The sequence below is a fragment of the Tursiops truncatus genome, chromosome 2 (genome assembly GCF_011762595.2).
Source record: "Tursiops truncatus isolate mTurTru1 chromosome 2, mTurTru1.mat.Y, whole genome shotgun sequence".
In the NCBI taxonomy this organism is placed as follows: domain Eukaryota; kingdom Metazoa; phylum Chordata; class Mammalia; order Artiodactyla; family Delphinidae; genus Tursiops; species Tursiops truncatus.
In genome coordinates this window covers 85,422,941-85,449,584 of record NC_047035.1, presented here as the reverse complement: position 1 = coordinate 85,449,584, position 26,644 = coordinate 85,422,941, and the positions used below count along the sequence as shown (strand labels likewise).

Sequence of the window (26,644 nt, the reverse complement as noted above, 5' to 3'; positions counted from 1 at the left end):
GTCATCTAGGTGGGAAGACAGATTCCTGCTTTCTTCCCAGAATCCTCTCCTTCATAATAATTTTCTAAAATACAAATTAGTACCCTCATATTTCCCTACTGAAAGCTGTCTATATTTAAGTACATAGGAATCTCTTTTATTCTTGAATCCATTAACTAAGATGCACCTAAATTATCACCCTGTATATGTATTTTTCCTTTTAAATTTTTGAAAAATATAAATATGTGAAATGATATTAATCTAAACAGAGACTCTAACAAAGCCATATGAAATTATTTACTCAACCAATATTTGTAAAGTGCCTATTAAAGCAAAACACTGTGCTTTGCACTACTCCTACTGTTAGGATTACTTTGCACAATGAATACTTCAACAGAAGTGCTTTATTCAACGAACAGTTCATACAACTCAACAACAAAAAAACAAACAACCCAATCCAAAAGTGGGCAGAAAACTTAAAGAGACATTTCTCCAAAGAAGAAATACAGATGGCCAACAGGCACATGAAAAGATGCTAAACATCACTAATTATTAGAGAAATGCAAATCAAAACTACAATGAAGTACCACCTCTCACCGGTCAGAATGGCCATCATTAAAAAGTCTACAATTTTTTTAAAAGCGCTTTTTCAAAAACCAGAGTTTTAGATTCATATAGCTAGTAACATTTACTGAGCAATTATTTTGTGTTAGGCTCTCAGCACCTTAAATGTTATTAATCCATTTAATCCTCACAATACATCTATGAGGGTAGTTAATATTATCAAAGTTCTCTAATGTTCACACGAGAAAATTGACGTCCCATGGGTAGTAAGTACCTCTAAACAAAGCTCTTGCTTTTAACCACTGTGATATTCTGCCACTAGCAAAATAACTTCACCAGAGTTATCAGGAAAGGCAAATCTTATCTGTTGAACACTAAGCTATTACCCTACAATTTAAAATTGTTCTTCAAGGTTTCCTTACTTCCTGTTGTTTTGCTTCACGCTGGGAGAAACTTTACCAAGTCTCCTTTGAGTATTTCTAAATAGCAGTCTCAGTAAAATTTTGTTAAAGCCTTTGGTCAAAAACAATAAAATCTGATCCTTCTGCCATTTGTTAATCACTTTTGGAGTCTTTTTGCTCCATTAACCTTTTCGTTTGCACATGAAGAGAATTATAATCTCACCCCCAAATTTCACCGACATTGTTATTATTAAATGACCAGAATTTGAAGCCTTATTAGAGACAGACAAGATTACATTTTTTTCTTTCTTTGCTGTTTTTCAAACTACAAAGAACACCCACTTCTTGTACCAAGTGAAAAAATAAAATGCATGAAGAAAAAACTAACCTTCCACCCCTACCTCAACCCCTAATCCTACTCATTTAAGTATCCAACAAGTCCCCTTCAGGTACTGACGGAAAGGATATAACGAACAGGTATGTCCTTCCATACCTTTCTCCACATATATAAGGATATACAGTTCTTCGTTTTTCTTTATTTTCATTGAAAGAGACACATATAATGCACGTCAACCTGCAACTTGCTTTTTATCACATAACATAGCATTAACATACAGGTTATTTCCCATAGATACAACTCTTCCTTTTTTCATGCATACACAAATCCACAGTTACACAAACACAATTTAAAATAATTGGGGGACTTCCTTGGCAGTCCAGTGGTTAAGAATCCACCTTCCAATGCAGGGGAGGTGGGTTCAATCCCTGGTTGGGGAGCTGAGATCCCACATGCCACAGGGCAACTAAGCCCACGCGCCGCCAACTACTGAGCCTGCGCTCTCTGGAGCCCAGGCACCACAACTAGAGAGAAGCCTGCGCACCGCAACGAGAGATGCTGCGTGCTGCAACTAAGACCCGATGCAGTCAAATAAATAAATAATTAAAATAACTGGGCTAACATGCATGCTGCGGGGGCAATGCTTCGTTTTATTTCCTTTTTATTTGCCACCCCTCTTTTCCCTTCCTCTTTTCCTCCCTCATACATTAATCCACACCTGTGGGTAAGACATTAACAACTGGCATCATTTCTTGTTCTTCCCACAGTCATAACCATAAATGCACACACGCTCACTCACATATTTATGGGTTTTGAATTCTTCTAAGACATCTGCAATATATTTCACGGTGTATATGTACCAAAATTGAGTCAATCGTTCCCCTACAAATGGGCAATCACTTGTTTCTACTATTTTATCCCTACTCAAAATGGTTCAATAAATATCCTTGACCATATATCCTTATTACTGGTGTTTTTATTTTTATAGACTATGACCCTTACCTCTAGACACTCCAAAGTATAAAGTCTAAATTCCTCTATCAGAACTGCAACAAAACCTGAGGCCTCCCCTGAACCCTCTAGGCCCTGACTGCCTGCTGACCCACAGCTGCCGCTGCTGTTTGTTTGGTTTTTTTTGAAGCAAAGGGTGAAATAATCTTTTTATAGGACACTGCAAGATATGAAATTCCACAATGAAATTAAGAAACCCTTTGAGAGGAGAAGCTTCATACAATATGCACAGTTTGAAACTGTTCAAGTATAGTTTCCTTGTAAAAAGTAGTTTTACCATAGCAAACCACATTTAAAGAGCTCTTAGAGAAACAGTAAGACAAACTTATACCAAACATAGTACACGTCTGGTATAATAAACTTATGCTTTAGTTGTACAATCTAAAAGTGGTCCCAGAATGCCATCCGGAACTTGGGACGTACAGCCTTGCCTTCAGAGGCAGTTTCTGGCACAACATTTTGATATTCTTGTTCCTCCATAGGGAAGCATTTCTCAATCAAACTTAATGAAACTGTGTCACACAGACTCATTTTCATGGTTTTATAGAGCTTCAGTTTTGTCCAGACCTCTACATTCTTCAATTATACTAAGTTTCTCAGTTTCACCTAGTTTCTCAGCAGCCTGGAAGATACCTGAAATGGCATTCAGAATAACCATGGTAATTTTGGTATCTTTCACAGTTCAGAGGTTCATCAACAATTCTACTATGCCCCAATGAACAATCTGCTACACAATCTGTTCAACTGTTCCACAACTTTTCTAGCTGGTCACAGCCCATAAAGCTTCCTTTTGCGTCTTAAAGTCTGCCTTAGAACACCAATGAGGAATGGGACTAATCCATGATTCACAACTCACTGTATCTGGTGATGGTGGCCAGCTATGATCTTTGATATTGTCCATATATCTGCTAATACTTCTGGACATCATGATACAGGAGACGAACTAAAGTAGGAAGAATTTGCTCAACAGCATCTAACAGGGATGCAGGATTCTTGTTGCAACAAAGGTTTGAAAGTGTCCAGGTAAGGTGCTACAAGTAACCACATGCTAAAGATGACACATTAGGAACTGCAAGAAAAAGCCAACAGTGGATCAACTGCACTACACTTGATAGCCTAGTCAAAAAAAAACTGAACCATCACCTGCAGTGTTTCCGAGAGCCCATACACCTTGTTCACTGATGTAAGCATGGGGAGATGCCAGCAGAGAAATGAATGCTGGGACAGCATAGCCCCAGTCTGTTTTTCTTTTTTCTGTTTTTTTAACATCTTTATTGGAGTATAATTGCTTTACAATGTTGTATTAGTTTCTACTGTATAACAAAGTGAGTCAGCTATACGTATACATATATCCCCATATCTCCTCCCTCTTGCGTCTCCCTCCCACCCTCCCTATCCCACCCCTCTAGATGGTCACAAAGCACCGAGCTGATCTCCCTGTGCTATGCAGCTCCTTCCCACTAGCTATCTATTTTACATTTGGTAGTGTATATATGTCAATGTCACTCTCTCACTTAGTCCCAGCTTACCCTTCCCCCTCCCTGTGTACTCAAGTCCATTCCCTACGTCTGCATCTTTATTCCTGTCCTGCCCCTAGGTTCTTCAGTACCATTTTTTTTTTTAGATTCTATATATATGTGTTAGCATACGGTATTTGTTTTTCCTCTTTCTGACTTACTTCACTCTGTATGACAGACTCTAGGTCCATCCACCTCACTACAAATAACTCAATTTCATTTCTTTTTATGGCTAATATTCCACTGTATATATGTGCCACATCTTCTATATCCCAGTCTGTTCTGATTGATTGATTTATGCATGTATGCTGCGCCGGATCTTAGATGTGGCATGCGGGATCTTTAGTTGCGACATGCATGCAGGATCTAGTTCCCCAACCAGGGATTGAACCTGGGCCCCCTGCATTGGGAGTGTGGAGTCTTATCCACTGGACCACCAGGGAAGTCCCAGCCCCAGTCTGTTCTGACGTCCTAGAGGCAATGTTAATGAGCACCCAAGCAGATTCAAACTGAATGGGACTAAAGTCAGTTCTGCCCAAGAAGGACACAAATTCTGGAATCAAACCAGCCCAGATTATGTTGTCTACGGGGGGCTGTTTTTCCTAGAAGGCAGTTTCCCAGCAGCTTGAGTCACTTGGAGCTGGCTTTCCAAACTGCTGCTGTTGATGCCTTTGACAGTATCATCAACAGACCAATTTACAGTGCCCTGGTTGTTTTGGTTTTCTTGCAGTGGAGAAGCAGCAGCCCTCAGGAAGCAACCTTACATTTCTCCTTTTCAGCACCTGGTCATCCTTCTTAGCTTATTAGCTTTCCTCAGCTCCACATGAACCAGTATTCAGTGCAGCCTCTTTTCTGTACTATCATGCCCTTGAATCTGTTAAGGCAGGCAGCTGGTGAGTTAGCATTCCTGTTGCTGGACATGGTTATGAGACACAGGAAGAAAGCTACAGAGCCAGCTCAGGTTTCCACAGGAGGCTGTGCAGACCCTATAGCTTCTTGACTTAAGAAAACTTGGGGCTAGAAATGGAAGGAAGTTGAGACATATTCAAGTCTCTTCTTTCTAGATATTCTCTAAGCATGTGATTTCCCCTGATTCTTCAACCTCTTGCCACGATGTGCCCCCAAATGATTTTCCCCACCACCCTGTAGAATACTAGAAATTCTCTCCATTAGAGTAATTCATCTGAGTTTGCTGTAACTTCACAGTGCCCCTATTAAAATGCACATGCTACCAGGAAGGACAGAAGGATATTTTGTTGTGAACAGAAAAGGGATTGGAGAAATTATTGTGTGCTGGATAAGATGGTGATCAGGTATCAGAGAAGATAATAATAACACTTATGTAGCATTTATTATCTGCGAAGCACTGTTCTAAGTGTTTTATATTTACTTACTCATTTAGTCCTCACAACAACTCTGAGGTAGGTATCATTATCGCTGTTTTACAGATGAGATAAGTGAAGCACAGAGAGATAAAGGGACTAGTCCAGGATCACAGCCAGTAATCTGTGAATCTGGAAAATAAACCTCTTCCCGCCGCGGAGCACGGGATCCTCCCGGACCGGGGCACAAACCCGTATCCCCTGCATCGGCAGGCGGACTCTCAACCACTGTGCCACCAGGGAAGCCCATAAACCATATTTTTAATCACTATACTTCACCACCTTTCATCTAGGAAGGAGATGGGGTGTCAAAGAGGAAAGTCTAGGGTCCCTCTGGTGTCAGACCCTAAAATATGCCCTACTGAATGCAACTCTTATCACCTTTATCAAAAGATAAAAATAGAAATCCCTGTCTATTTGTCTAGGGCTTCTTTTTCTGAAAAGAAAAAAAGTAAAGAAAAAGAGGGACTTCCCTGGTGGTGCAGTGGTTAAGAATCTGCCTGCCAATGCAGGGGACATGGGTTCAACCTCTGGTCTGGGAAGATCCCACATGCCACGCAGCAACTAAGCCCGTGTGCCACAACTACTGAGCCAGCGCTCTAGAGCCCATGAGCTACAGCTACTGAAGCCCACGTGCCTAGAGCCCATGCTCTGCAACAAGAGAAGCCATCACAATGAGAAGCCCGCGCACCGCAATGAAGAGTGGTCCCCGCTCACAGCAACTAGAGAAAGCCCGTACACAGCAACAAAGACCCAACGCAGCCAAAAATAAATTAATTTTAAAAAAATAAACCTCAAAAAAAAAAGAAAATTGCACATAGCAGCAAATACTCATACAGAGGTAATAGATACACATACCACACAGAGAAACATAAATTCATATTCTTAGTTTAAGCCTCTGATTACTGAATGAATCAGAAAAACTGAGCTTTGAGATCACCAAAACACGTATCTTTGTTTATACAAGATTTTGCTATTTCTAACAATGCTTTTTTGCTAAGGAATGTTCCCATGAACAACTGTCCAAGTGGCATGTGCCATCTGGTAGGTCCCATATGCGGCTTTCATACTCTCTGGACATAAGCAAGGAATTCCCAGGACAGATAGATGGGTTTCTGGCTCTAATGCTTCCCTCCTCCTTGCAAAAAGACAGATTCCTTATACAGGATCCTATGAGAAAAGATGAAAGATGGATTTATTGGAATAGAATCTAAAGACTTGCCATTCCCACAGCCACGTCTAAGAAGACAACCACAAGTGATTCCGTGATCATAATCTGCCACGTTTTATGTCATTTAACCCTGTTTTCTAGGCCCCATCTGACTGGGCCCCAAGCAAAGCAAGTATGGGCAAAAGAGAGACTGTCAACCACTAGATGACCCCAAATAAGAATGCTAATAAAGGTATGCCAAATTGGATAAAGATTAACGGACACGATCAACTCTTGGGGAGCTCTGAATGCGAGACAGAGAGCTGCTGTTGGCCTCCTACAGTTACTGCTGAATTCTGAGCAGTAATGAATAACGTTCCACTGTCATGTAGCCTGGCTGTGTGACTGTGGACAGTTTCCTTATTTCCTCACGTAGCCTCACATTCATGACCCATCGTGTGAGACAACCTGATCACCTCTCTCCCATGTGGCCTGAAAAAGCCCTATCAAAACGGCAGGTTCCACTGTCAACAGCAACAAGCACAAAGCCGAATCACTGAGCAGCATCGCATGACAAGTGGACTCGTTAGCAGTTTGCCCAGCAGCTGGTCTGGACAAAGACAACGAGGGTGGCAATATGGAAAAATGGTTTGATTATCAGGCGTGAGGGAGTCTTTGCTTATTCACAGGCAGAATCCAAGAGGGATAAGCTGTTTCACTGCTTTCAGGGTAGTATATAAAATAAAGGGACATCGCAGATCCAGGAGAAGGCCTTCACTCCATCAGATAGAACTTCCAAGAACTAGGATATCTGCAGCAATTCAGGCAAATCATCCGGGAATCTTTCCATTCCTAATTAATTAAGGATCTGTGAGACAGAGTTAGCAAATTTTTTTCTATTATGAGCCATACAGCAAATATATTAGGCTTTACGGGCCGCAGAGTCTCTGTCACAACTACTCAACTCTGCCTTTTTGTACAAAAGCACCCATAAACACTACATAAACAAATGGGCGTAGCTATGTTCCAATAAAACTTCACTAAGTCAGGTGGTGGACAGATATGGCCCACAGTTGTAAGGCAGAAGTCCTTTTTAGAGCCAACTTCTTAAAAAATATAAGTGGGTTTGAAGGTTCCAAGTGGAATAAGAAACAAAGCAAAACTAAAGAGCGTCCTACATACATGAAAGGCCTTCTAATCCTTTGAAATACATTAAAATCATTTATCATTGAAAATAAAGTGAAAGTATATGGACAGATCACCTAGACCCATTTTCTTATTTATTTATTTATTGTCTGCGTTGGGTATTTGTTGCTGCGTGCAGGCTTTCTCTAGCTGTGGCGAGCGGGGGCTACTCTTCGTTGTGGTGTCGTTATGGTTCACGGGCTTCTCATTGCAGTGGCTTCTCTCGTTGCAGAGCACAGGCTCTAGGCACGCAGGCTTCAGTAGTTGCACCAGGCAAGCTCAGTAGTTGTGGCTCGCGGGCTCTAGAGTGCAGGCTCAGTAGTTGTGGCACACCGGCTTAGTTGCTCCGTGGCAATGTGGGATCTTCCCGGACCAGGAATCGAACCCGTGTCCCCTGCACTGGCAGGCAGATTCTTAACCACTGTGCCACCAGGAAGTCCCGACCCATTTTCTTACAATAACTGATACTGTATCAAAGTTAAAGTCACTCAATAAGATCAACACTGAAGAGTCATCAGTCAGGACAAGCTTAGGTTAGCTTAGGCTATTGTAGCAAACCTCTAAAGCATAGTAGCTTAAAACAACAAAAGTTTATTTCTGGTTCATGCTACCTGTGGGTCAGTAGGGGGTCTTGATGGTTGTATCTTCTCTGACAGAACTACCTATCTCCGACATTATTGATCTTGGTGCCAGAAGGAAAGAGGGCTTTGGAAGGTCGTACTCCAGCAACTGAAGGCTCAGACATCGTTTCTCCTTAAAATATACTGGACAGAGCTCATAATATGGCCCCCCTCCCCTCACACAATGGGACCAGGAAGTGAAATTCTATCATGCAACAGAAGATGAAAAGCCAGGAATACTGAGTGAGCAGCATGAGTGACTATCACATAGCAATGGTTAACTCACTTTTACCTAGATGATCACAAAATGAGATTTTCTTATTAAAAACACATTTCTGATATATTGGATAGCCAGAAACCACTGTCAACTTCATTTACATTAGAATTTCAAAGTGCTCGGTATACTCTTCCTTAGTGTCTAAGGATTTGGCAATGGCAGGACTTGAGGTCATCATTATGAGTATCAATCCTTTGTTTATTTATTTATTTACTTACTTATTCATTTATTCATTTATGGCTGTGTTGGCTCTTTGTCTCTGTGCGAGGGCTTTCTCTAGTTGCGGCAAGTGGGGGCCACTCTTCATTGCGGTGCGCGGGCCTCTCACTATCGCGGCCTCTCTCATTGTGGAGCACAGGCTCCAGACGCGCAGGCTCAGTAATTGTGGCTCACGGGGCAAGTTGCTCCGCGGCATGTGGGATCTTCCCAGACCGGGGCACGAACCCGTGTCCCCTGCATTGGCAGGCAGATTCTCAACCACTGTGCCACCAGGCAAGCCCATGAGTATCAATTCTTAATGCCCATACTGGTAGATGCAGAGAATACAGTAGACTGTTTACTGACCACAGGACATAACCAGAAGCTGTGCTGGGGGCAGGGCTCTCCCAGGAAGTTTTGAGGACAGGATACACAGAGTGGTTTTTCCACAGCCCTCTCCAAGACCAGCATGTATTTCAGAATTCCTTAGCTCCCTACTTCAGTCTTCTGGACCAGCTTTGATGGTATAGCAGGTGCTGTTAATCTTCTACACCTATATACACTTGGATTCCTTTACTATTTTCATGTGAACCAGCCAGTGGGTGTGCTTTAATTTCCAAAAGTCAGTATCTGTGTCTCTTTATCTGTTTTTCTTGGACGACTGCCCTCAGGTTACTGAAACACCTTTTAAGAGCCAGATGTTCTTGCTTTCTTTATTTTTAACATCTTTATTGGAGTATAATTGCTTTACAATGGTGTGTTAGTTTCTGTTTTATAATAAAGTGAATCAGCTATACATATACATATATCCCCATATCTCCTCCGTCTTGCGTCTCTCCCTCCCACCCTCTCTATCCCACCCCTCTAGGTGGTCACAAAGCACCAAGCTGATCTCCCTGTGCTATGCGGCTGCTTCCCACTAGCTATCTATTTTACATTTGGTAGTGTATATATGTCCATACCACTCTCTCACTTAGTCCCAGCTTACCCTTCCCACTCCCCGTGTCCTCAAGCGGTGCTGGGAAAACTGGACAGCTACATGTAAAAGAATGAAATTAGAACACTCCCTAACACCATACACAAAAATAAACTCAAAATGGATTAAAGACCTAAATGTAAGGCCAGACACTATAAAACTCTTAGAGGAAAACATAGGCAGAACACTCTGACATAAATCACAGCAAGATCCTTTTTGACCCAACTCCTGGAGAAATGGAAAGAAAAACAAAAATAAACAAATGGGACCTAATGAAACTTAAAGCTTTTGCACAGCAAAGGAAACCATAAACAAGACAAAAAGACAACCCTCAGAATGGGAGAAAATATTTGCAAATGAAGCAACTGACAAAGGATTAATCTCCAAAAATTTACAAGCAGCTCATGCAGCTCAAGATCAAAAAACCAAACCACCCAATCCAAAAATGGGCAGAAGACCTAAATAGACATTTCTCCAAAGAAGATATACAGATTGCCAATAAACACATGAAAGAATGCTCAACATCACTAATCATTGAAAAATGCAAATCAAAACTACCATGAGGTATCACCTCACAACTGTCAGAATGACCATGATCAAAAAATCTACAAACAATAAATGCTGGGGAGAGTGTGGAGAAAAGGGAACCCTCTTGCACTGTTGGTGGGAACATAAATTGATACAGCCACTATGGATATGGAGGTTCCTTAAAAAACTAAAAATAGAACTACCATACCACCCAGCAATCCCACTACTGGACATATACCCAGAGAAAACCATAATTCAAAAAGAGTCATGTGGGCTTCCCTGGTGGCACAGTGGTTGAGAGTCCGCCTGCCCATGCAGGGGACACGGGTTCATGCCCCGGTCCGGGAAGATCCCACATGCTGCGAAGCGGCTGCGCCCATGAGCCATGGCCACTGGGCCTGCGCGCCATGGCCACTGGGCCTGCGCGTCCGGAGCCTGTGCTCTGCAACGGGAGAGGCCACAATGGTGAGAGGCCTGCGTATCGCAAAAAAAGAAAAAATAAGAGTCATGTACCACAATGTTCACTGCAGCTCTATTTACAATAGCCAGGACGTGGAAGCAACCTAAGTGTCCATCGACAGATGAATGGATAAAGAAGATGTGGCACATATATACAATGGAATATTACTCAGCCATAAAAAGAAATGAAACTGAGTTATTTGTACTGAGGAGGATGGACCTAGAGTCTGTCATACAGAGTGAAGTCAGAAAGACGAAAACAAATACCATATGCTAACACATATATATGGAATCTTAAAAAAAAAACTGATATGAAGAACCTAGGGGCAGGACAGGAATAACAGCCAACTGTTCTTTAGAAGGCAGTTTTTACCAATGACTGATGGGTACAGGGAAACTCGGGACATTCTTGATTCGGAAAACTCTATACTCTGTCTTCAGAGCGCCTCTGTGGAGTTGCTTGGCCTCCTCCTTCCCTTGCTAGTCTCAGTTCCCCACCCTACCTACCACTTCTTTTCCAGCGATACATCCTAATAAATGACTTTCACATAACTCCTTATCTCAGGGTCTGTTACTGAGGAAGCCAGACTGAAAACAGCCCACTCACAGCTTGAGGACATAAAGGCTATACAGTGCTACAGAACGAGACCAGGATTTGGACTCAGGAGACTCCAAATGACAAAGTTCCCACCCTACAACTCATTAGGTAACAGCAGTCTTTATCAACCCTTCTAAAATGTAGAAATAATGGTACCTAACACAACAATTTTGTGACAAATACATGGGCCGATGACAATACATGTGAAAGCACTTTGTAAACTAGAGAATATTACACTAGGAAGAAGTTAGCTCATTTAAGATAGGTGTTTCCCAACTTCTAATCCTTCCCCCAACCTGTAATTATGACTATGCTCCCCACGGTCTACAAATAGAAGAAAATTTGTACAGTGGTAGTGTCTGAAGTACGGCCCAATAATTTGCATTTCTAACAAGTTTCCAGGTAATATCAATGCTGCTAATCTGGAGACCTCACTTTGAGAAGGAAAACTTCAGCCACCTCTGCAGAATGAAACTTACAGTGGTCCTACCTTACCATGGAGAGAATTTATAGGAAACAAAGACTAAGCTTTAAAAAAACTTATTGTGAGATTTTCTTTCCCATGCTGTGGATATATGTCCTATGTTATGAAATAAATGTGCAAAGTTGGCTGTGAAGAAAATTTCTGTAGAAGAAAATTTCTATATTCCATCTCAATTCTATACTGACTTGCATTTAATTTAAAAAAAAAGAGGTTCAGATAGCTGTTACTTTAACATCTGTCATGACACTAGATTGACAAGAACAACAATTTATTCACTATTGAAATGTACCAGGTAATATTCAAAGCACTTTACCTGCATTAATAATTTATTCCTCACAACAACCCATGAAGTAGATATTATCATCTTCATTTTACAAGTGAGGCAACCAAATCAGAGAGAGGTCCAGAAAGCTGCCCAGAGTCATACAGCTGGCAAATGTCAGAGGTGGGGTTCAAACCCAAGCAGTGTGATACTACAGTCCACGGTCTAAACCAAGAACAACATTGCATAATGGATGATTTTTTAAAACTCTGACCAGTTTACAAAATTCTAACTCTATGATCTTTCTTCTTATTGGCTCCCCTTTATGTATATACCTTCCATTACTATGTGGGCCATATGATCAAGCATGGAGCTACCCCAAGCACAGGCATGGCTCCCAGGAAGCTTGCCAGTTGCTTTGCCTACATGAGGATAATAACTCATAATGCTGGGCTGTAACACAATCCCACCTACAAATATTAAATATGGCATATACTCAACCTGAAGAGTACCGAAACTGAGAAGGGATGATAAACAGCACACCTACTAAAACCTCACTAATCTACTCTATTTTGAAGATGCTCCCCATGACATCATTTTTTTGCTAAAGAAATGCACTGAACAAACTAAAATGGGGACTCCCCTGGCGGTCCAGTGGTTAAGACCTTGCACGTTCAATGCAGGGGGCACGGGTTTGATCCCCGGTCAGGGAACTAGGATCCTGGATGCCACGCAGCACAGCCAGAAAAAAAAAAAAAAGAACAAACCAAAATGCATCTCTATAACTAGAAACCAGCCCCAGGCTGAATGCACGAGGAGGTTAATTGGATCCTGACAGCTGCAAGTCAGAAAAAGAAGGGAAGGCTGAGGAGAAAAGCTGGCAGGGCTGTGTTTGGCCCGCCTGCCCTCTCTTAAATTCAGTGATTAGCTAGGCAGGGACATTACTTTGCCTCTCAGAGCATTCACTGGAAAAAAGCCCCAGGAAAGAGCTTTACAGTGTATTTTAACAGAGCACAAGTGGGACTTCTGAGGTGCTGGTAATGCGCTATTTCTCCATCTGGATGCTGGTTATGTGGGTATGCTCAGCTTGTAAAAGTTCAAGTGGGTAGAAAATTTGAGCTGTTCACTTATAATGTGTGAACATATACTTTTTCTGTGTGTATATTTCAATTTAAAAGTTTTAAAAAGAGTAGTTCTGTCTCCTTACCAGCCAAAAATAATGACACACATCTGCTAAGGAATCTTTTCACCACACAGGCTGTTCTGCTGCAGAAGCTTGTTCATGACACATCGACTGAGCCAGAGGAGGGGGTTGTGAACAAAGGGTGGGGTGACAGCGAGGGCTTGGCTCACGTTTGCTGAGGGCTTCAGAAGCCTTCCTCAACGCTGGACTGTTTAGGCAGAGTGCCATCACAGCGGGGGAGGAAGAAAAGAAGAGCATTTCCTCTCTAGCTGTTAGCTTCCTCTTTGTCCTTACTCCCTTCTTCCAAAATGTCCCCTGTCCACCCTCACCAACCTCAGCAGCAAATTATGCAAAAAAGCAGCAGTCCCAGGAGTTGAACCCCCAGATTCAGGGATGCCCTGGGCTGACCGTCACGAGCTAACCCGAGCAGGCCCCTGCAGTACTGAAGGGGACACACACATCATACACCTAAGGGCCCCACACACGATGCACATAGTACACGCTCAGTTAACACTGACTTTATAAATGAATATATAACCCGTGGACCCAATCCAGAATACACACCATAAATGTGTGCTGAATAAAATTAACGACAGCTGTTCTCCAGGTCTCCCCTAAGCACTGCCTGCATTAATTCCACACACGTGATCTTCAGCCAAGATATACATCACCAGGTCAGCATCCTCCACATAGCACTGTTTCCATATTTTTGAATGTGTTCAAGAGGGCTCTTTACCATCTTTTGTAATGGATGCCCTCAGGCAGCACTCTGAAGGGAAGTCAAGTAGGGCAAAGCTGCTTCAAGTTGTTGGAGTTGCTAATACTACTTCTATATAAGAAGAAAACAGGCCCCGAGGATGGAGTTCCTGTTTTTAACTCTCATTCCTGCCTAAGTGGAAAAAGTTTTCCGCAACCATGCTGCTAGGAGCAAATTTCCTGTTTTTAATATTGTTTAGTCTGAATGGGTCTCTAGAGACCAAACTTAATGCTGGAGAAGCAAACAAGCTGAGCCCCCAAGACAGTTCTAATTTCATAGTCGAGCTCAGTCAGCCCAGCTTAAGCCTATACCATTCTCAGCAATCCAAGGTCTAGTTAAAGAAATTAGTTTTGCGTTGATCTGAATTGCATCTGCCTCATGCATCCCACTGGCAGGGGCCTTCCTCCCTCGAGCCACAGTTCCCTCCTCCAGTCTTCCCTGAAGACTTGGTAGTTTGCAGAAGACAGAGCTGCCTGTTAGAACCACAAGACCTCTAACCGCACCCATCCTGTGGTGCTTCTTGTGCCTCAGCCCCTCATCTCAAGTCACCTCAACCAAATAAACAAAGCAGCCTTAGCCAACAGCCCCGGAACAAAGGTGCTTCTTGGAGCTGTCACAGCCACTTACTAAAGTGCATGCAAAAGACAAAAAAATTAGATGATCCAAGAGAGACCCGACAGTGGTGAGCACTCAGCTCAAAAATTACTTGCTGGTGACAACCAAGAGATGCACTGACACAAACCTAGACAGTTAGGAACCTGGGACTGATTTTCAATGAAGCGTAGTTAATAAGCCTCCAAAAACCCTAACAGAGCTGATGAATGCCTAAGAGATTCATTCTCTCTGGTGCATAAATGCTTCTATGTGGAAGACACTGAGCAGATAAGGTTCATCTTTGCAGAAAAATAAATATTTGGAAATTAAAGCTGGTGGAATTTAGGAAAAAACTAGAAAACAATGTAGGATTTCATCTCATTCAAAAACATATATTAAGATTCTTCTGGATTCAAACTAGAGGCCCTGCATTCACTCTTTCCCTCCCCAATATGAAACTGGTCACCCCAGGGTACTTCACAGATGAGAAAGGACTTACTCAGAAAAAGAGGCACCAGCAATACTGAGTTGTGCCGGGAAGGAAAGCAGCACACTGACTGGCAGGGTTAGTGCACAGACCCCAGGCTCCTTCATGGGCACTTCTGGGTACATTTCACCACTTTCACTGTTATTTTTTTGGCCGCACCGCACGGAATGTGGGATCTTAGTTCCCCAAACAGGGATCAAACCTGCGACCCCTACAGTGGAAGCGCGGATTGTTAACCACTGAACCAGGGTGGTTAACACCAGGGAAGTCCCCATTTCGCCACTTTTGAAGTCCACTTCAAAACCTGGCCCCTGGGTCAGAACAGGTGAAATGAAGCATCCATTTACTGTAACGTGGGAGCTATTTCTTGTATCTCAGAAAGTGATTGGGTCAATTAGAGCTATTCGGGGGATTCAGAAGAACACATGCTGACTGCACCTGTAGACAAGCATTTCGGATACAAAATTTAAAATAGGTGGTGTCCTCCATATCTCAGAGGAAGGCATCAACAGGGAGGCTTGAAAACACACGATCCTCATCATGGCTCCTGGGTCCTTTCCTATGGTAAATGCACAGTTTATCAGCTGAAATTTTTCTAATTGTCAGCTAATCCATGTCATACTTCAAATATCAGAGGCACGCGCACAGTCAGGAGTAGTTAGCGCACACAGCAGGCAGCAGGTGCAGTGGAAAGGGCAAGGGCTTTGGAAGCAGCAGATCTGGGTTTCAATCTGGGCTCCATCTCTTAGTAGTGTGGTCCTGGGAAAGTTACCTAACCTCTTTGAGCCTTGGTTTCCACATCTGTACCATAGAGGTGATAATAACCCACTTTGGGGGCTGCTGTTAAAAGAGTGAATCAGATGAGTCAGGTACTCAGTTCAGTACCTGGAACAGAGCAGGTTCTCAAAAGGTGGTATTTTCTTCTCTCACATCCCCCTTAAGCGAGTTGTTCATGAGACTATTGTCCGAAATTAAGCACAACTTTTCCAAACCCTGAAATCAAATCTCCAAACTCGGGCTTCCCTAGTGGCGTAGTGGTTGAGAGTCCGCCTGCCGATGCAGGGGACACGGGTTCGTGCCCTGGTCCGGGAAGATCCCACGTGCCGTGGAGCGGCTGGGCCCGTGAGCCATGGCCGCTGGGCCTGCACGTCTGGAGCCTGTGCTCCGCAACGGGAGAGGCCCCAAAAGCGAGAGGCCCGCATACTGAAAAAAAAAAAAAATCTCTAAACTCCAAGGAAATGTTGCCAGATGCTTACTGAAGGGGGAAGTTGCTTCTACTTTCTCAAAATCTCTAATGTGGGAGAGAAGGAAAAGCAATACCAGCCAGAAACCACTACATGTTTGTGCTTTAAACCATAACACCACCACAAACAAGATGGGGTTAGTTTACTAGGGGAGCAAAAGCAAAGAAAAAAAGTAATTAAGGGTTTCCATTCCTGTCAGATCTCTTCTCATCTGAGCAGAGCCACTGTCTCCACCAACTACATGGAAGCTGCATTAGCTTTTCCTCCTACATCAATTCAGCACATATCCCCAGAAAGCATCTGTACTTTGTCTAACTGCCTAACTACAGAGATAAGAATTGAGCGATGAAATGACTAACAAAGGAACAATCGCCCACTTCAAGGAAGAGAAGCAAAAATGAGTGCGCACACGCTTCTGTTTACCTCCTCCGCTCCTGGGGACCAGATGCAAGGGACTGTTTGTATACAGATGATAATCTTATGAGTGAGTCCAACTGTTTCTGCCCTAAGACCAACATCCTAGAGGCTCTGCCTTTTCCAACTTCTAAGTACAAACTGGGGATGCCTGGGCACATCTGGTCACCATTTGATTTCAGGCTCCTATTGTGTTCAGTCTGTGGGGGGAAGTGAGTCTATAAATAGCTCACACTCGAAAAAATGAGAAACCATCTACTCTGCCTTTCCTGCAGAGAAGAGAGGTTTTCACCAAACCCAGCTCCCTCATCATGATCATAAACCAAGTTAATATGCTAAGTAGCCAGACTCAATCAAATGATTCATACACTTATTTTATAAGACTAAACAGTATCGAGAATGAAACCAGGAAGGAGCTTCAAGTTAGGATTAGTGAATGATTCATGGGATGCTTTGAGAAGTCTTTTTGGAAACACACCAAGCTGTGTAGTTAAATCCATGTATGTGAAGCACCCCTTTCAAGTCTTAAGAAGAATGCCCTTCCCACCTTTGGAAGAGAACTACAGGTTTAAATCCTATTCAATCCTGAAAAGAGCAATCACGCTGTGGACTAGACTTTTTTTTTTTTTTTTTTTTTTTTTTTTGCGGTATGCGGGCCTCTCACTGTTGTGGTCTCTCCCGTTGTGGAGCACAGGCTCCGGACCCGCCGGCTCAGCGGCCATGGCTCACAGGCCCAGCCGCTCCGCGGCATGTGGGATCTTCCCGGACCAGGGCACGAACCCGTGTCCCCTGCATCGGCAGGCGGACTCTCAACCACTGCGCCACCAGGGACGCCCGGACTAGACTTTTTTACAACCTCCCCTCCCTACCCCCGACAAAAAAGGCCTACCTCCCTCTTCAAGTATTTTCAAATGCTTAATTAAAATATTTATCAGTACTGTAGTATTTACCACACTGTGAAGTAATTAACTCTGTGTATCTGCCTCCCTCAAGAACTAAGAGTTTTTCATGGGTAACTACAATGTCCAATTCTTATTGGTTATTTCCAGTGCTTAGCACAATTCTTGGCATATTTTTCAGTAGAAGTATGTTGAATGGATAAGGTAAAATAATCACATATTACATGACCTTAGTGAGCTTTTCACAAATAAAAGATACATCAAATTTAATGTTGATTTAAGGGGGAGGTGAGAGAAAAGGGGCCAAGCAGGTAAAAGTAAACAAAACAGCGATATAAACAGATTGTTTCCCTTCATCTCCACACCTGCTCAGGATTCCATAAAGGCTGTTTTTGCTGGAAGCTGAGTTTATGTAAATGTATGTAAACCACAGACTAGTAAGAGCCAGCATACAGTAACAACCACCCCTAACTTCAGATTCTGGAAAAAATAATTTGAAGCCAAACTCCTGTTCCCAAAACATGCAGTTCAGAAAGAACAGCAAGCAGTAACAAAGATATTGGACAGCTAAGACCTACAACTTGAAATGCTCCAAAATGTTTCATAGTAAATTATCAATTTCTGATTTTGTCTTTAGAATATAAGGAAAAGTCTCCCGTACATGTTCTAGAAGCCACAGCATATTATCACTGTGCCTGTCAAAGGATCTGTCTTTGGTTTAGAAGACAAATGCTAAATTAAAATCTGCTCTACTGAGTCCATAGAGCAAGTCACAAACCAATGTGGATCCATCTGCTGACACCAGAATTAATGCTATACGGTTTGTCAGATATAACTCAAACACAGTCTTCATCTTTTCAGTGTCCAAAATATGATAGCTGAAATGAAGTTAAAGAATATACTAATAGAAGGAAAATGATACCAGATGGAAAAAAGAAATGAAGAGCGCTAGAACCGTTAACTACATGGGCAAGTATATGATTTTTTTTCTTACTATTTAAATTCTTTAAAAACTAATTTACCATTTAAATGAAATTATTGACAATGCATTATGGAGTTCATAACATATGTAGATATAAAATGTATGACTTGATAGTATAAAGACTGAGAGAGAAGAAACAGAAGTATTTTAGTGTACCTTATTTTGTGTGGGAAGTAGTAATATTATCACTTAAATATAGACTGTGATAAGTTAAAAATGTATACTATAAACCCTAAAGCAACCACTAACAAAACAAAGACTTTAATTAATAAACCAACAAAAACAAAATGGAAACACAAAAATACTCAATCCAAAAAAGGCAGAAAAATACAAAAAAGGGAATAAGAGATAGGTCAAAAAGAAAAAAAAGAAAAAAGAAAAATGATTGTCATAATTATATTAGTAATTACACAATGTAAATGTTCTAAATAGCCCCAATTAAAGGCAGAGATGGTCTGATTAGGAAAACAACGCAAGACTCAATCACATATATGCTGCCTACAAGAAATTCACTGTAAATATAAAGACATAAATAGTTTAAAAGTTCACAGTAGCAAATAAATTATGGTACACTCACATAAAATGTTACTATGTGGCCATCAAAAATGTGACGTAATCATACATACAGATATGAAAATGTCTCCAAGATGCATTAACTGAACAAAGCAAGATGGAGAATAATATGTGTCTGCTACCATTTTTTAAAAAAAGAATAAATATACAACTACATGCTTAGATGTACACAAAATATATAGGAATATACACAAGAAATCAATGACAATGGTTGCCTCAGCATAGGGGAAAGAGGTACCAGGAGATAGAAAAGAGATTTAATTTTCACTGTACATCCTTTTGTACTGTTTTATCTGCCATGTGCATATATTACCTATTTTTTAATTAACTGTAGTATTTTTAGAAAAAAATTTTATCATTAAAGAATTAAGAACAAAAGATACTTTCACTGGCAGTATACACAACTCTGTAAAGAGACTTCTTTCTTGGTATAGAAACACCAGAGAATATAATGTAGTAATAATATCAACTGATATTTATTTAATCTTTCTGATTTTTTTCAAAGTCCTCTCAAGCCTAATACTTCATTTTAGTCTAACAGTATTCCTGTGTGTTGGTAGGTGGGGATCATCACTCCCTCTTGAAAGATAAGAAAACTGAGGCTATTTAAATCACATAATATAAAGTTGTTCCACTAAACCAAAAGCCATCAAGGTTTGCCTGAGATGGCACTTGTGTGAGTGGATATGTCAGTGCCTAACATGTCTTCCTTCTTACGTCAGCCAGACAGACAAGTAAGAGAAATGTCAACCAGGGAATAATCCACATTTTACAGCCAAAGCAAAAGCACAGTTATCTGGACCTTGGGAAGAGCAGTCATCTATTCAAAATTGTATAATTTAAGGTACAATATATCATGAACTCCAGAATCTTGTTACTAAAAGTGTAGTCCTCAGTCCAGCAGTATCTTAAGCTCCAACCCAGAACTCTTTGATCTGAATCTGCGTCTCTAACTTTAATTACTTTCACATGCATACATATCACCTGGTGATCTCTTTAAAATGCAGCTTTTGATTCAATGCATTTGGCTTAGGGTCTGAAAGTACACATTTCTAACAAGCTCTAGGCAATACCAAGGTCCACGCTTTGAGGAGCAAGGCTCTCTACATCTGTGTTCCCAAAGAATAGGAAGCATGTCCTCTTCCTTTCATTGTTTGGAAGGATCTGGACATGCACAGTTCTTAGTAAAGCTCAACAGGCACATCCAGAAGGAAGAACCAGTACTGTGTTCCTGGGAGGCATTTTTCTACAATAAATCAGAACACTTCTACCATTCTAGAACAAAACAGATCTGCAAGATGTCCCAGGGGCAGACTCTTGAGAGAGCAGCAACAATGGAGATACCATGGCCCCAAACCAAGGTTCTGGAAACAAAGAAAGGCAGTGGTGTCCAAGCAACAATGGGGATGGACAAAAGGATGGAATGGGCACTACAGCCTATTAGAACCTCTAGAAAAAAAATCTTGAATGAGACATAGATTTGCTCAAAATCTGATCAGCATAAAACGCGATATATCAAGTGAGGTAAAGCAACTAAGCAAAACTCTGTCTCTGTCACTCACTCACTCACTCACTCACTCACACTCACACACACACACTCACAGTTTGTTTACCCAGCACCTAGCATATACCGACATACAACAGACAACGGTGAGTGAATGCTGTTTCTGTAACCCAGGATACGCCGCCTCCTGCCCTCAGGTTAAATATCTTCATGGCCTGTATCTGCGGATTCAGCTAAGCATCCAGGATGCTCCCGAGGCCACTTTGCCACTGTCCCAAAGAACCTGGGATTAGCCTCCATATCCCCTAGGAGTCTGGAGCAGCGCAGAGATGGAATGTGGGAGTCTGGCCTCCTGGGACACTTGGAGAGACGGACACTATGACTACATCCTCTTAGCTTCACCCTGGACTGGCAGCACTTGATCCACTCAAGCACATCTTGTACATTCTGGCCCTACAATCTTTGCTTATTATGCCTTTCCTTCTGACTGCAGTGACCTCCCTTGAACTCATTCAAAGGAATCTATGGGTAGTGTGTTACTCCTCTGGATTCCTGAAATACTTAATCTAAGTACCACTCATTTAACACTTGAATGCTTGGTATTGTTGATTATTTTTATTATTTTAAGGATTATTTATAAATATAAAATTATACATTTATAATAATATAAGTATACTGTTATTATATTTATTATCATTCCCAATAAGACTAAGCTTTCTGAGGGCAGGAATCACATCTTATATCACCCCATATTCCTCACAGCACTCAACCCCACTGTGTTGCAGATGGTAGTTGCTTCTCAAGTGCGTACTGACTGAATGAGAGAAATGTCACTACGCTAGGAAATGTAGGGTATTCAAAGATGGATGAGGCCTAGTCTGCCTTCAAGGATCACTCAGTCTAATAAAATAGGTAAGTCATGTACCCAAAGAGCGTTAATTTAAATTAATACGCAGAGTGTCACAAGAGAGTAACAAGATATTATGAGAATCTAAGGGATGGTGACAACTTCAAGGAGGAAGTACCATTTTAACTGGGTCTTAAAGAACAAGCAGCATTTTGAATGGTAGGAACTGGGGAGGTGAGATATTTGAACATATTTTGGAAAGAGGAGTCAGCATGAGCAAAAGCAGGGAAGTACATGGCATTTGGGGAAGAGCAAACACCAAAATAATCAGGATAGCCTGAAAAAGAAATGAGAAAGGACCAGCCCTGTCCAACACTAAAAAGTAGTAAAACAGTATGGTATATGCTTTTATGAATATTTGAAAACTTGTGAAACAGTATAGTTCTGGCACAAAAGTACGAATCAATCAATGAAACAAAACAGTTTTAAAAGAGACCCCAGGTGGGACTTCCCTGGTGGTCCAGTAGTTAAGACTCTGTGCTTCCAATGCAGGGGGCGTGGGTTCGATCCCTGGTCGGGGAACTAAGATCCCACGTGCTGCACAGCGTGGCCAAAAAAATTTTTTAATTTTTTAATTAAAAAAAATAATAAAAGAGACCCCAGTATATACAGGAATTAAGCAAATGATAAAAATGGCTTTTACATATCAGTGGAGAAAGGATGGGTGTTCAGTAAATGGCAATGAGGCAATTAGCTAGCTATCTGGGAAAAAAAGTAAAGATGAAGCCCCACTGCATTTCCTACAACAAAAATATTCAAATGGATCAAATATTTAACTATTAATACGATAAATCCATTAGTACACCAGAAAAAAAAATGGCAAATACTTTAATGATCTCAGAATGACAAGCCTTTCTAAGCTTAGCATACTAGGAAGCCACAGAGAAAGGTCAGTAATTTGACTACATTTAAACGCACACACACGGGTACACGGGAAAAAATTACACAGTCAAAACAAAAGTAAACAGGGGAAACATGCAACATCTATGACATGGATCAATTTCCTTAATATTCTAACTGCTCTTAAAAATAAGCAAGAGGGCTTCCCTCGTGGCGCAGTGGTTGGGAGTCCGCCTGCCAATGCAGGGGACGCGGGTTCGTGCCCCAGTCCAGGAGGATCCCACGTGCCGCGGAGCGGCTGGTCCCATGAGCCATGGTCGCTGAGCCTGTGCATCCGGAGCCTGTGCTCCGCAACGGGGGAGGCCACAGCGGTGAGAGGCCCGCGTACTGCAAAAAAAAATAATAAGTAAGAAAAAGGGACTTCCCTGGTAGTCCAGTGGTAAAGAATCCGCCTTCCAATGCAGGGGATGTGGGTTCGATCCCTTGTCAGGGAACAAGGTCCCACATGCCGCAGGGCAACTAAGCCCACGCGCCATAACTGCTGAGTTCGCGCACCTCAGCTAGACTCCACAAACTACAGAGCCCACGCGCTCTGGAACCCGCACACCACAACTACAGAGCCCACGCGCCCTGGAGCCTGCGCACCACAACTAGAGAGAGAAAACCCGCACGCCACAACTAGAGAGAAGCCCACGCGCCGCAAGGAAAGATCCCGCATGCCTCAACGAAGATCCTGCATGCCGCAACTAACCTGAAGCAGCCAAAAATAAATAAATAAATAAATCTTTAAAAAAAAAAGAAAAAGATGAACAATACAGTAGAAAAATGGGGAAAAAATATATGAACACACAATTCACAGGGAACAAAATATACAAATGGCCCAGAAACATACAAAGATGCTCAATCCCAATTATAATAAAAAGAAAAGTCAAAGATAAGATACCATTTCTACCTACAAGCTAGACAACGATTAAAGAGTTTGATAACACCTAGTATTGACAAGGAATGTGATAAAGTATTCTGATACACTATTGTTAAGCATGTAAATTGGTACAATCTTTTTGGAAGACAATTAGACAAAAATCTATTGAAATTTAAAATATACATACTCTCTGAACATGCAACTGCACTTCTAGAAATTTACCTTACAGTTACACTTGCAAAAATGCAAAGATGATCACTCTAGTATTATAGTGAATAGTAGAAACATAATATAATATATATTATATAATAGCAGAATTACAAAATTTTGGAATTATAATTATATAATATGTAATAATATATTGTATTATATAGTTAGCTGGAAATATTCTAACTATCCATCATTAGAAAACTAGTTAAACTACAATACCTTTATAGGATGGAATTCCATGTAGCATTAAAACAATGAGGTAGAACTATAGGTACTACAAATAAATTAGGGCCAAGATAAGTTGCATAGAATAAAGCAAGTTGAAAACAAGTACAGAGTGTAAGCCCCTTAGTATTTTTTTTTAAAAGAGACATACTATAGATGCTTACTTATGATTAGAGAATGTCTGAAAGGATAGCAAAGAACTGCCGACAGTGGTTACCTCTGGAGAATGAGACCAGTGGGGAGGCATGGAAGGGGAAGCGATTTTCACCTTCTACATTACACCTTTCTGGACTGTTTGAACATTTTCCAGTTAGCTTGTATTGCTTTCATAGCAAAATATTTTAATAAACTAATTAATCTACTGACACATTTTATGCAGTTGTCTGCTTTCTGCTGAGCATAGAACTAGAGAGAGACCAGTCCTGCTCCTTTCCCCATACTTTCTGAACCCTTTTCAGAACACTGCACTTAGAAGGGGCCTTTTGTTGGTCAGCTGGACTGGCTCCCACAAACAGAGGACCATTGAAAGGTGCTGAGAGGGGACTTGGACACAGGCTTACTGTGCAAGTATGTGGGAGAGAATTTAGCACCTGGTGATGCAGACCAGGTGGCTTCCTCTGGAGAAGGCTACTGTTACCAGTCTGCCTGTGCACACCTCTGCTGTGGTGGACACACAGACCTTTTGTTCAAAGGGCTGCGCTTCATCTTATATCCTCTTGTTCACATGATTTTGCAAATCAGTTTTTCCAAAGACCCTCAAAGTGATCAGCTCCATCATTATTTCTTCAAGCAATTAATTGACAATCCTTATAAACCCAGGACAAATTCAAGTGTAAAGGGAGCGGAGAATAGGGCAACTTCTCAGCACTGCAGATGCAAGCAAGAGAACTTCTGGGGAACATGAAGGACACCTAGCTCAGGACCTCTATCTGTATTTATGCTTAGGCTGCACCAGGTTTCCAGTTGACTATCAAAATGTGGGCATGCCACCCCTACAGATAACCTCTCTCCCAAGCCTAAATCTCAAGGACTCCAGATACAACCAGAAATTCCTGTTACCCTTGACTCACAGAGGAGAAAAAAGAATCCAAACAAGCTGTTGCATTTTAAAAGATTTCTCTAGTTTCTGCTGTTCATTTTTGTAAAGGCATCCAGCACCAACAGCAAGCATTAAGTGTCAAGGATCTCTGTTCTTCAGATTTTTCTGAGTCTAAAAGCTACCCTTTAAAAATTCATAATCAAGTTTCCAGAGAGGGGGAAAAAATGAGTTAGAAGAAGCCAAAAGAATGACCTTATTCCTTTAAAATCCAGCCCATGGACATGCTTATGGAGCTGAGCAGCTGTGCTATTGGCAGAGGGAACTTACTGAAATGAAGCACTCATGGTAATCTCCCTTCCCCCACTCATGCCAGAAGAGCCCCATCCAATTATTGAACAAAAAGGCTTTTTCTTATAAACTTCTCTCCCTTCAACTTCTGTCTCCATCTTGGTTGGGAAGAAATAGCACTAGCGCTGGAATGTACACAGCTCTGCAAATATTCATGAGAAAATCCTTTGACGCCCACACGCTCCCCAGCTGCCCTAGCACATACATGCATTAGGGAAAGGGATGCACAGAGAAATTCATAGATGTCTATGGTTCTCCAACTTAGGCAAACTGCAAGGCCTCCTCAAAACGGGCAGCAAGATTCAAGAAGGCAGAGTGCTAACTTATCACTTATCTACTGCACCATAAATTGAATTATCAACCCAATAACCACTAACTGATCATTTAAGATGTGCAACACTGGAAATACAGAAATAAATAGAGCTGTGTGTGGTGCAGCATTTGAAAGCTTGGACTTTGGAATCACACAGTCAAAGGTTTGAATGCTGGTTCTATCACTTGGCTGGTGACCTTCAAGCAAGCTACTCAACCTATCTGAGCCTGCTCCTGTACCTAAATTGGAGATAATAATATTTACTGTAAAAAGTGATATACCCCTAACCCCTCTGTGAACTCTCAAATTCCTTCTCACCTTAGTTTCTTCTTCATGTTTGCCCCTCCTCTTGCTCCTCCAAGGTCCCTCTTCAGTTTCCGTAGCTCTTCCACCTTCTTTCCTCTTTCCCCAAAGCCTTCATTCATACTCCAAGTTCAGGAGATACAAAAGAAGTGACAGCCATACCCCTCTCCACCTCACCCTACTTACTTTCCGAAGCAGGAGATCATAGATCACTTGTCTTCATCTTATAATGGGTTGCAGTCCCCAGACAGAAATGCTGCTTCTGTGGCAGCAGTTAACTAGCCCCAGCCTGGTCATGTTACAGAACCCATGATAATAGTCACTCAATGCCTTCCCACCCCCATGCTACTAAATGGCAATAGTGTAATTGCCTCATCTTGACGAGTACAGAGCCAGGGATAGGCCCAGTCTCAAGAACAAGATCTTTCCTTGGGATTCTGCTAAGCAGCACACTTCCTGCCCTGCAGGAAACTATGTGTTGCAGTTCATGATCCTGTCACTAGAATAAGCAACAGGCATTTCCCTGCAACACCAAGCACAACTCTGGACCGGCCAAAAAGAAAAAAAAAATCCTATTAACTACTATTTTTGTCTCTCTAGGCCTTCATCTTTAAAGTACGTGCCATGATGGTCTCTAGCATTTCTTCTAACACCAACATTCTGGAATTCTAAAGTCAAACTATTTAGGTGCCACATATCCAGATTCAAAAACTCTGCACAAGTTACTCTTTGTGTCTTTATAAACAATCCTCTGCAATTTAATCTGAAATCCTCTATTTTCTCCAAATGGCAATGAAGACCAGCTGGTTCTGATGCTCCATAAACTATTAAAATCATCATGTTCTGTACCTGTAGAGCATTATTATTACCTGTCTTCCCGTCTCCAGAGCAACATTCCTTCATTAAATAATCACATGCAGAATGCACATGAGGTGCACTACACTGACAGTGGCTTTCCTCTTGGTTCCTGCA

At 41.7% G+C, this 26,644-nt stretch overlaps 1 protein-coding gene and 1 pseudogene across 19 annotated transcripts in view; both read right to left on the bottom strand.

The window, feature by feature from the left end:
- STARD9 (StAR related lipid transfer domain containing 9) overlaps positions 1–26,644 on the bottom strand; it is a 134,640-nt gene that overhangs the window by 94,763 nt on the left and 13,233 nt on the right. The gene's annotated exons all lie outside the window — the stretch shown is intronic.
- On the bottom strand, positions 187–25,794 carry LOC141278127 (uncharacterized; annotated as a pseudogene).